Source organism: Phalacrocorax carbo, chromosome 8, assembly GCF_963921805.1.
Source record: "Phalacrocorax carbo chromosome 8, bPhaCar2.1, whole genome shotgun sequence".
NCBI lineage: Eukaryota > Metazoa > Chordata > Aves > Suliformes > Phalacrocoracidae > Phalacrocorax > Phalacrocorax carbo.
This window is the reverse complement of record NC_087520.1, coordinates 43,205,585-43,216,364: the sequence shown is the minus strand read 5'-3', so window position 1 is coordinate 43,216,364 and position 10,780 is coordinate 43,205,585.

The window sequence follows — 10,780 nt, the reverse complement described above, 5'->3', positions numbered from 1 at the left end:
GATCTAATTAATACATGGCTAGGAGGAGACAACCGTGAGGAAATGGGGTAAATAGTCTTCAGCTGGAACAATCTATAAATCAGAGCCAGCAATGTTAGCAGTAACATTCACCAGCTTCCTCTGGAGATGGGCTGTGTTTTTCAGCTAGGCTGTTGGATAGCCAGCGTCCTTTGCTTCAGCTTCTAACGCATTTCTTCCCGAAGGAAAAAAAAAAGAAAAGGAGTATATTTCCAATGTTTTACTGTTGATGGAAAGGAAGCAGAGTGGCGCAAAGTACTTCATGCATTACCTTTGTCCCAGCGTACATAAACACACAGCGATGTAAACCTTTGTCCTCAGATGCCCTGGAGATGCCCAGTTCTGCCAGAGGAAGGTAGTTTTAATTCACTTTATTCCCAGGGCTGCTTCATCTCCTGTCGTTAGAAGACCATTCACTGAAGAAACGCACAACGCAAAGAGCATCCTGGCCAGGGGGATCTCCAGCGCTTGGTAGCCTATTGCAGCGCCCTTTCCTCAGTCATGCCCCTAAGATGATGTTTGGGTCTGTTGTGGATCCCCTTTTCACCCTCAGAGGGGAGGGAAAAAAGATCCCCCCCCAGCTGTGAGATCCACCCCAAAGCACGCAGGGCAGATGGGCGGGAAGGGCAAAGCGGTCCAAGGCTGGCACGTTTCGGGATTGACCTGTGCATCCATCGACGGCGTTAGACCGACGCCAAGGCAAGAGGCAAGCGCAATCAGATAGATTTGTGGAAGGAAGGGAAAAAATAAATACCTAGATAATCTCTTTTCCTCTCTCTTATCAGTCTGTTCATTTAATTTTTGGGCGTCGGGATGTTTCCACTAACCCATTCAATGCAGAGCAACTGAAATTCTGCGTTTTGCCTCGAGAGCAAAATCAGTGGAGCACTGGAGAGAAGCTAATTTTGTTATAAAAATAATCTTTTATCTGTGCATGACAGAAATATTTATTCAGGAAGGGTACACAGACAGCAGGAGGTCAGCGCTCCCACTGCTTGGCTCAAAGGCTCCACCACGCTCTTTATTTTATTTTATTTTATTTCTTCTTCTTTTTTTTTTTGACAATTCTTTCCCATAGATATTTATTTTTCCTAAAAAGTATGTCTTGAGTTGATTTCACCCACCCTCAATACAAATCAATACAACACAACGGTCCCCCGTTGGGCTGGGCTTTCTGGCTCACAGTTTAGGTTTGCACTTGATGGTCCCATACTGACCTATCTCCACAAACAAAGAACCTCCCCATCCCTTCCCACAACAAACACAGACTTCATGCCTTTGGGCCGAGCCTCAGGAGCTTATGGCGGCTGCAGCTGTACACGCACGCTTTCCTTGAAATAAAATGTGCTGAGAACTAGGTAAGATGTTGCAACTACCTCTCTCCTTTTTATTTTTTTTTTTAAGTACATGGCAATATTTTTTTACGCTCCTTTTTTTCCCCATTCCACTCCTGGGAGGTGTTGATACCTCCTCTAGCATCTCTCCAAACCCGGTACCAAAACATATCAGTTAGGACCAACCCTTTTGTCAGCACAGAGATGCCAAAACCTAAACAAAATCTGTCATCTCGTTAAGAAGGAAAAGGAGAATTTGGCCCTCGGAGGTGTTGCCACATTCCCTTGGCGTACGCTCCCCAGTGCTTCGTTCAGTGGCTGACGGAGAGGAGGTGGGGAGGAGACAGAATTTGGGGGATAAGAAAGAAATTTGGGTTGAAAAAGGGAGAAAATCCTTCTGCTTCACGTGAACAGCTACTAACTTGAAGACTGTGTTTCAACCTTATTAAAATACTGCCCGTGCTCTAACAAAACAGGCCATCTGTCAGTGAAGGAACTAAGGAGGGTGTTATTAAAATGTTCGCTGTCTCTTTCTATACGTTTTCATCCCTTGTAGTGCTATAAGGATTTTAGAGCCCTTTAAGCACCTGTAATAACATTAACCTTTTCATCAAAATGTCCTTTAAGCGTAAGAAATTATGCTTAGTTACATTTTGCAGCCGGGTAATGATAAAGTTCCTTTTCTATTTTCCTGCTTCTGTTATTTGCACATGAAAAAATCAGCTGGCAACTCGTCGTTCACGGGTGTATTTAGATTTATAAAGCTTTTATCCCGCAGGTAATGGGGGACACAGCCCTCCCCGCAGAGCCACATGCAGGTGGGGATGGGGTGCGAGAGCAATGCTGCGACATGCTCCAACCCACGCTGCTTAGGGGGTGCTGCTAAATACCACAGGATAAGGGGGGGTTTTGGTTTTCTTTTGTACCAGTTTAACCCTTTACAAGCAATATATTATAGCTCCCACCTCCAGGCTAGGACAACATTGCAAGATTATTTCAGCTGCTTCTGTAGTGGCTCGGATGGGGCAAACTTTTGCTTATAGAAAGAAAATAAATCCCTGGCCTCACGTAGCAAGGAAGCAAAAATACAATCAGACTTTTAGCCCCTTGCTTAGCCTGACTATTTCTTTGCCTTGCTGCAGGGTTGCTTTGCACCCTAAAGGACACTGAATTTTGCTGCTAATACACACCTTGAGCGATGCACACTTGTGTCAGCAGAGAAAGGAGTGAAAAGAGGGAGAAAAAGGACCGGGTTTGATGGATTTAATCTAAGCCCTGCTGAAAGATGGGACTGAATCAGAGCGCCGAGCGTGCCTGCATCAGTCACCATCTTCTCGCCTTTCAAACCTCGGCTGTGGGTGTTCGTCTCTTTGATTGCGGGACGGGCTCTGCTGATCTGCCAGCCCTTGCTGGGCTTTACCAGGCTGCTGGTTTGCCCCAGGCGGGCACCAAGACCCTTTTGTGCTCGGGGCTGTAAAAACTTGGCATAAAAAGCCAGCCCTTGCTCCCATTTGGAGCAGGAGGGCTCTGATTCCTCAGAGCAGCTCCAAGCAAGGTGTTTTCCCCCCTGGGGGTGACCAAAGGGGTGTTTTTTTGCCAGTGGCAGAGGCTGAGCAGCCCTTGCAGCTCCCTCGGCTCAGCCTGCCGGGGTGGTGGAGCAGAGCCTGCAAGGAGAGACCGTAGATGGATGGAGACAGACGGGGACAGTGGGAGGAAGCGCTCAGTTGATATTAGCACGATGGGAACAACAACAATCTAGGCTGCTGTCATGTTTTGTTTTGTCTTTAAGGCACCATGGTGGTGGAGAGCTTTACAGAGGGGGCTGAGGAGGCTGGAGATGTTTTGCAGATGTTTAAGGGGGACCCCTTGCATACAGAGGAGGAGTCCAGCAGAAAACGGGGAGGTGCCTGTTTGAATTAAGCAAGGCGGGGATGGAGGTGGGCTCCCAGCAGATCCAGAGGCCAGGTCTTAAATCTGAAGGACAGAGGAGGGCAGGGGTTGGGATGGGCTGCGAGGTGAGGACAGGTATCTGATGCAGCAGAGAAGAGCCAGAGCATGAGATGCACAGAGAAGGGAGATGTATTCAAAGGGGGCAAGCTAGAAAAACATCATTTGCAGAGGTATTCTGGAGGTGAAGGAGCTGGAAATGCAGGGATGTGCCCAGGCCAGGGATGAGAGGGGTGATATAAATGAGATGAAGGACTAGCCCTGGCATAGATTGTCTAAATATGTCTTAGCAGGGACCCTGTGTATTTCTTGTGCTTGAGTTTACATATAGCGGTTTTGTCAAGGACGGGTATGCAAGGGATGGCCTGGAGAGACCGGGGGTCTCCACTGCTGGAAGAGGAAAGGGGCTGAAGATAAGCCAGGCTCATGTCCCTCAGCAACAGGTCTGGGGGAGATGATCGAACCTGGAGGTAGACTAGGTGACCTCTTTTATGACCCTTCAAGATCTACTTCTATACAAAACTGTGTATGTGCAAATAGACACATATTTTCTGTGATTCAGTGTGTAGATAGGTATATTTATCTCCCCACAATTAATTTTGAGATTGCTATCTATATAGGCAGAGGGGAAACACTCCCATTTGCTAGGTTTGCCTAGTCTTTCCCTGCACACATTTCGGTTTCTCTGAATTTTCTCCAGGCTTAACCGCTTCCATCAATGTTTTACATGTAACCCACAAAGCACACAATTGGGATTAATCAGAACTGCAAGTACTGAAAACTGCAGAGGAACCACCACTGAAACAAATGCGTCTGTAGTCTCTGGCTCTCTTTTTGGCCAAACAAAAGGTGGCCAGTGCCCTGGGAGTTTTGAAAATTCCAATGGCAAAATCTATATTTAGAAAAGAAAATTACATATAATAATAATAATAATAATAATAATTTTATCATTTGCTTTGCTTTAGATGGTCTCAGGAATTTTCTCCTTTTGGTTTTCTCCTACAGTTGCTGGAAATTGCAGAGGACTGTGAACTAGGAGGAGCTGGTGGGGGCATACCTTGCTGTCTTGAGTAGTAAGTGTGTCACCAAACCCTTCCCAGGAAACAGCAATTGTAACTGAGCCTTCCAGCAAAATTTCACAGGGCTTTCTTCCCCAGCAGGATAAAATTAGCCGAGCTCTCTCGAGATGACAGCTAAGAACTCCAGCTTCCCTCAGATGACCTCAATGGAGTCATTTGTTGCTTAAATGACAGACAAACGCAGTAATTAGGTCTATTTAGTAAAGGGGAGGTGAAAGGTCAAACTACTGGGCAAACTGTCTCCACCGCTTGACTTGGTGACCAAGCCGGGGATTTGCAGGAGGTAATGTTTGTACAACAACCTGACACGGGCAACAGCCCGCCGGCAGGTCCCTGCTCGGCGGCAGGGGCTCCCGGCCGTGTTCAGAGCCTGAAATCCCCCATTTCTAGTAATAAAACCCTGAGCTCGCTCATTTGTGTCATAAGAGATTAGACCTAGAGGAAGGAAGAGCTGATGAAAAGATAGGCGATTATATTACTGGGTCTGTAGGTAGGGTAATCAGAAGGGGGATCGGCGGAGAGGGGTTAGGAGACACGGGCTGAGTTAAGTGGGAAATTACCGACCTTTCCCACTTCGTTTCCCTCTTCCTCCCTGGCAACGCTCCCTCCTGTTCTCTTTGCTTATTTGTTTTCTGAACTCGGTTGTGCTTTGTGTGAGCAACCCCATGGTGCGTCCAGCACGGTACAGACATGCCACACCTGGATTTCTCCCTCCCATTTTTGTTTGGATGCCACAGCACAGAGTTGGAACATTGCATGTACATGAAAGCATTGCTTTCAGTACATCCCAAGTCTCCCGAAGACCCGTGAACCAAGACGTTTAGCACAAGTGGTTATTTTTGGCAGAACAGTGCAGTAATACCCACTCCTGCTGGCTCTCCATCCATGGGGCTCGCAGCAGACCCACCACCCTTTTACCCATGGACCATTTGCAAGATTTCCCCCTGATGCTTCATAAAGTTGGGGAACACTAGGATTTTCAGGTAGGAGAGACTGTAAATGAAGAGCTCCTTTTTGCATAGAGGGGTGGTAGAAGCAGCCCGACACGTTGGTTTTGAACAAAGCCAGCCAGGAGTGCTCCTTGCCAGAAGCACTGGGCTAGCTGCCTGCTCGAGTGCTCCATTTCTGGGTGTTTCTCCAAGTTTCTTTTGGGTTCCCTGCCATGATCTGCTTCTGTACCTGGGCCGTGTGGGGGTGATGCTTAGGAATCCCGAAGGTGAGCCAGGACCCCTCCTGTGGCCCATCACTGGGGTGGTTGCTGCTCTGAAGCACACTCGGGTGCCCTGGCATTTCCCTCCATGCCTTGCCTCCCCCACATCCCTTCCACCTGAGCCCCTGCCTGTCTCCTCCAGACCCCGCCGTAAAACTCCCTTCCCTTGTGAGGCCTCTTAACCCCTGTCTGCGGGGCCCTCTGAAGAGGTGGTGGTGATGCTGATGAGAGAGAGGGTCACGAAGAGCCGACGTGAGAGTGAAAAGAAAATTAGAAAACAAACAGAGGGGACGTGGAAACGCGCTCGCCCTTGAAGTGCAAAGACAACCCCCCACCACCGAAATGGGCTTATCTTCAAAAAAGAGCCCTTGTGATGATACAAGAAAGAACAGACTTCTCACACCTTGTCTTCGCTTCCCGGAGATCCTATCTGCCCAGAAGTGCCTGTGATCTCAGTCAGACCTCTCTACCTTGCCACTCGCCTTTTAAGTCTGCGGCAGCTGTTTTGCTAAGACGGAGACCTTCCCACTTCATCCTTTTCTCCCTCGGCGATGGCGAGTGAGAAGACAGGCGGCGTTTCTGACATGCTTGGGGAGCAGTAAATGTCATTCCAGAGCCTTTCTTTTGTATATTTTCTCGTGGATGGATTAGTTTGTTTAAAGAGCATCTCCTATTTAACACCTCATTGAGCAAAAAACACGTACGGACAAGATTTTTTTAACCGGTTGCTTATAATATAATGAGCTTAAAGTACATGCTAGGTACCTTAATAATTTGCTCAATTTTCAGAAATACTGGTCACAGAGGAGTTAGACTCTGGGTGAGTCATGAAACTTATATGTTTTATGACAATATGATCCATATTTTTCCACCGATTTTCTGTCCAGAAGCAGACAAACCATGACATTCCAGATGAACCTGCAGGGTGTGAGTAAAGAATCCCAAGCTGGAAATAAGATTTGCAACATTGGTTTATTCTCCGTAGGATCTGGTTGGAGTCCCGTGGCTCCTGTGTTGGCATCAGCAGGAGGGATGTCCATAAGCCAAGCGCAAGGAGCAGCCCTTGTTCACATGGATTGAGTCATTCCTGCAGCATAACGGTAACACGTTGCTTTTGCGTTGCACTCCTTGTTTGCCTCCATAGACAGCAGTGACCCCCACCCCCAAAAACGCTGATGTTCTTTTAGGAGATCTCCCTTCATCTGTTCCCTGTCTTCTTTTGATACAAACCATCCAGCAGGTCCTCTGTAATGCGGTTACATGGATGAAGTCCACTTTATCATGAGATCTTTGACTGTTTATGACCTTTCATTGGTCCTTCATGACACTCCTGGGAGAGAAGTGCCCAATTCAGCCTGATAACATTCCTCTGCTCCTCTGCTCCTCTTCCTTCAGAAGTCTTTCCATCGGCTGCACAGAGACTCCCGCGGGGTAAAGTCCAAACCCCTTCCCATAGTCCCTTTAACAAAGCAGGCAAAGCCATTCTTCCTTGGGGAAGAATAAGCTCTAATGGCCGTCTCAAGCCCTTCCAGCCCAATCAACTCTTATTCTGTGCTTTGTAGGTCACTGCAATTTCCTATGAACTTGAGGGGAGATTTTCTTGGGAAAAACTCTTTTTTCTGTAACTTTTCCAGCTGTCGATTTTCCCCTAGGAAAGTCAAATTATCCTTGAGCATTGTATCGGCAGATGTACGAAAAAGCTGATCTGTCACACAAGAAAAGCCTGAACCGAACAGATTCCTGCATTTCCTGGGCTGTGAACCTTAGAAAATAAGACCCAGACTATTTTTCTTCTAGCAACAAAGTGTCCAGTGTGAAATCAAACCATCACCCCTGGGACCCCGGAGGACATCTGGGATTTGGTGACCTTGATGCATATAGTCTACTAGGGAGGGGAAGCCATTGGCCAAAACTAGAGCATTTCAGGGACCAGATTAAATTGTAACCATGTTCCAGGGAGCTTGCCAGGGAGGCTAATGGACTGATCTCATTCACCTTGATGTAAATCCAGAGTAGCTCCATGAAAGCCAATAGCACTACTCCTGGCTCTGTGCGGAGGCACCCCTGAGGTCACAAATTATGCATTTCTAATGAAGACAAAGTTAAAGGAACGCGTGCCGTGCATGGAAAGCAAGGGCGTAGCGACGTCTCGGGTCCCAGGTTTTGAATCTCAGAGGAAATGAAACTGGCTTAAGTACTAAGGATTTTGGAGTTGTTCTTCCATTGATTTCCTGAGTAAATTAGGAGTACTGATGCTAATTAATACTGTTGCTATATTTAAAAGCAGGCACCCAGATAGGAGCTGCTGCAGACCCATGTTGCCTGTGGCATGGTCCTTAGGCGAGGGTGCAGAAGTGCTGTCGCAGGATTATCCTGGAGCAGCTGGAGAGCATCATCACGATTTCATTTCAGGAGGGTGCTAAGAACACACATGCCTTTACTACGCAGCACTCAGCAAGGCAGACCTCAGGCACCCAATCCTTCTCCATCTAGGCTTAAGCAAAGGGCTCTCACCTGCCATAACACCATGAGATACATCCATTTACCACAGCACAGCCGAGGTGTCGCATCTCAGGGATGTACAAGACCTCAGCTGTGTCTGAGCCCTTGGGGATGTGTTTCTCCTCCTCACTGAATCTTTCCCCTGGAGCCCTCTGAGGATGTCTCAAAGTGGGTTGCTCTCCCTCTGCCCTCCCACAGCCTGATTAAACTGAGGCAAGGGTTTATCTTAAATGTCTTGCACAGGGCCAAAGAGAAAGGCAGAAGTAAGAAAGGAGCAGTGACATGAACTCAGTTTCCAAAAATTTAGCAGAACAGTGGTTAAAAAAAAAAAAAAAAAAGCTGTGAGAAACCTCAACAGGCTCCCTCCTTGGATGAACAGAAAAAATTCATTGTGAGGTCCCCAAGGATGCTGTCTCCCTGGTTTTAAATCTCATGCAAGAGAGGATAAATAGAGAGCCCCTTCCCCCTCCTCCCTTGACATTTCATTTGTGATTAAGGCACTATTCATCGCCCCTCATCTTCCAAACCCTTTACTATTTATGGACCTGCTGTTTTTCCAGTGGTTGACACTAGCGTGCATTCAGCTCAGTTCTTCTTTCCCCGTCCCATCCTGTTCCCCCTCTCCCCTCCCTGAAGGCATTTCTCCTTTTCAGTAGAGAAACCACTAGTGACTGGAGTGTCTGTGACCTCTGGGCTGTCAAACTCCCACTAACTAAATAAAAGCAGCCCAAGAGGGAGAGAGTTAGCATAAATCACCTCCCGTGACAGAGACCACCTGGTATACGCTCACTGCACGGAGGTACCCAGTCTATTCCAGCTGCTGAGTTTGCACTTTCCCGCATTTTTATGGACACCGTTGGAGAGATACATGGTTGTTTACACAAGGAATGGAAATTTCAGTTTTACTGCATGTAACTGATTTCCTCAGCTCACGGTGGGCAAGCTCTTTGATTAGCGAAGCGACGAGACCCATCACATCCCGGCCTGTTCCTAGGTGGGATGGGGCAAGCGCTTGCAAGGTTTGGGCTCCTGCCCTGCTCATCTACGTGAGAGCTTTTGCCACAATCAGGGGAAGATGAATAGGTTCATATCAGAGGAGAGCAAGGTCAGACACGGGTCTAGGCAGGCTTGATTGTTGCCAAGGATGGCATCTTCGTTGCCCACTGCCTTCTTGACCTATACTGAGGACCCCCAAATCATCACTCTCCATGTCAGGAGTGGCCAGGCCCCTCAAATTCAGCATCCCTAAACTACCATGAAGCCTTCGGCTAACCTGAACATCAACGGGGATCAACTGAAGGTGATGTGAAGACCAGCTGAAGATCTGACACTGCCGAGAGAGGCTCTGCCTAGGGTCAGATATGGCCGTTGCCAATGGCTTCGGGTTAGCTACTCCAAGTGGTTGTGAACAAAGTGGATGTGTGATTTGCCCCTGCCCTATACATCTGGTAAAGTTGTTTAAAATGATTTCCAGCCAGGATTGCAACGCTCATATGTTAAGGCCTCAGAGTTTGTTATTAAGTAGCATTGCCATTTTTAAACAAAAAGACGTCTATACCAAGCAATGTTTATCAAAAAAAGACTTTCACTAACAACAAGGGAATTTTGTTGATGGTCTTCCATGAACAAAGAAAAGGGAGGGGAGTGGGGGGAACAACCACAACGAGGCCAAGCAAAGGTCAGTAACATTAATTCTGTGAAATGAAGTTTTAAGTGGAGAAAGTAGGTTTAGATAAAGGTGATCCAGAAAGGAGGAAGGTGATAATTTCCCAGAGGTTTCTGAAATTTAAAAAAGAAAAAAAAAATTATACTGTAGTTGAAAAGAGCAACCCACAGGTGCGCGTACTTTCTTCCAATCACTGTTTTTTCTGACTGTAGACATTTCAAAGCAATTTATTTATTTTTTTTTTATTTCATGGGGGGAGATCTTCCCATTAGTATCTTGGACGAACAAAGAGGCTGAGGGGGATTTCAGGACAGGAACATATTTTTCCATCTCAGAGGTTGCTGCGGCCAAAGTGCAGCTAGGGAAACTCTGAAGCCAGCTGATAGAGTAAAACTCTAGCACTGGGTGCAAAATTAATTTTTTCAGACTGGTTCCAAACCCAAATAGCTCAGAGGAAAAACAGTTTGGAAATAATTCAGGTGAGATCAGCCAGAAATTATGTTCTGCTTTTGCACAGAAAAGCAAAGCCAAAAATTAGAATTGCACTGAATGAACCTATTCACGGTGAACCTGCTCACTATGAAACCTCCTCTTCTAACCAAGTCCTGCCGGCCCTTTGCACCACGTGCTGTGCCTGGCTTGCTTTTCCTGAGAAACCCTGGGGGTGATGCCCACGAACGGCTCAGAGAGGAATGGCAGATTGTCCTTCCACTCTTTTCCAGCCCAGCCTTCCTCCTGCTGCTGTGGGTCTCTCAAACTCTTGGCACTTCTGGACCTCAAAGGAGGAGAAGCTGGAGAAGAGAAGCTGGAGAGGAGTCTCGAGAGGGCTGGGCACTGCCCAGTGGAAGCTGCTGGTCTGAAGTGCCTTGATATTTAAAAGGGTCCATTTTCTGTGCCCCTTTCCTCCTTTGTATGACAGGACCAAGGTATCAGGCTTGCTTGAAGAGTGCCATGGAGCACTCCATGGGGTCTCCAAAATGCTGGAGAAATAAGCAAGCTCCCAGCTTGAGGAAGATCTCCCTCA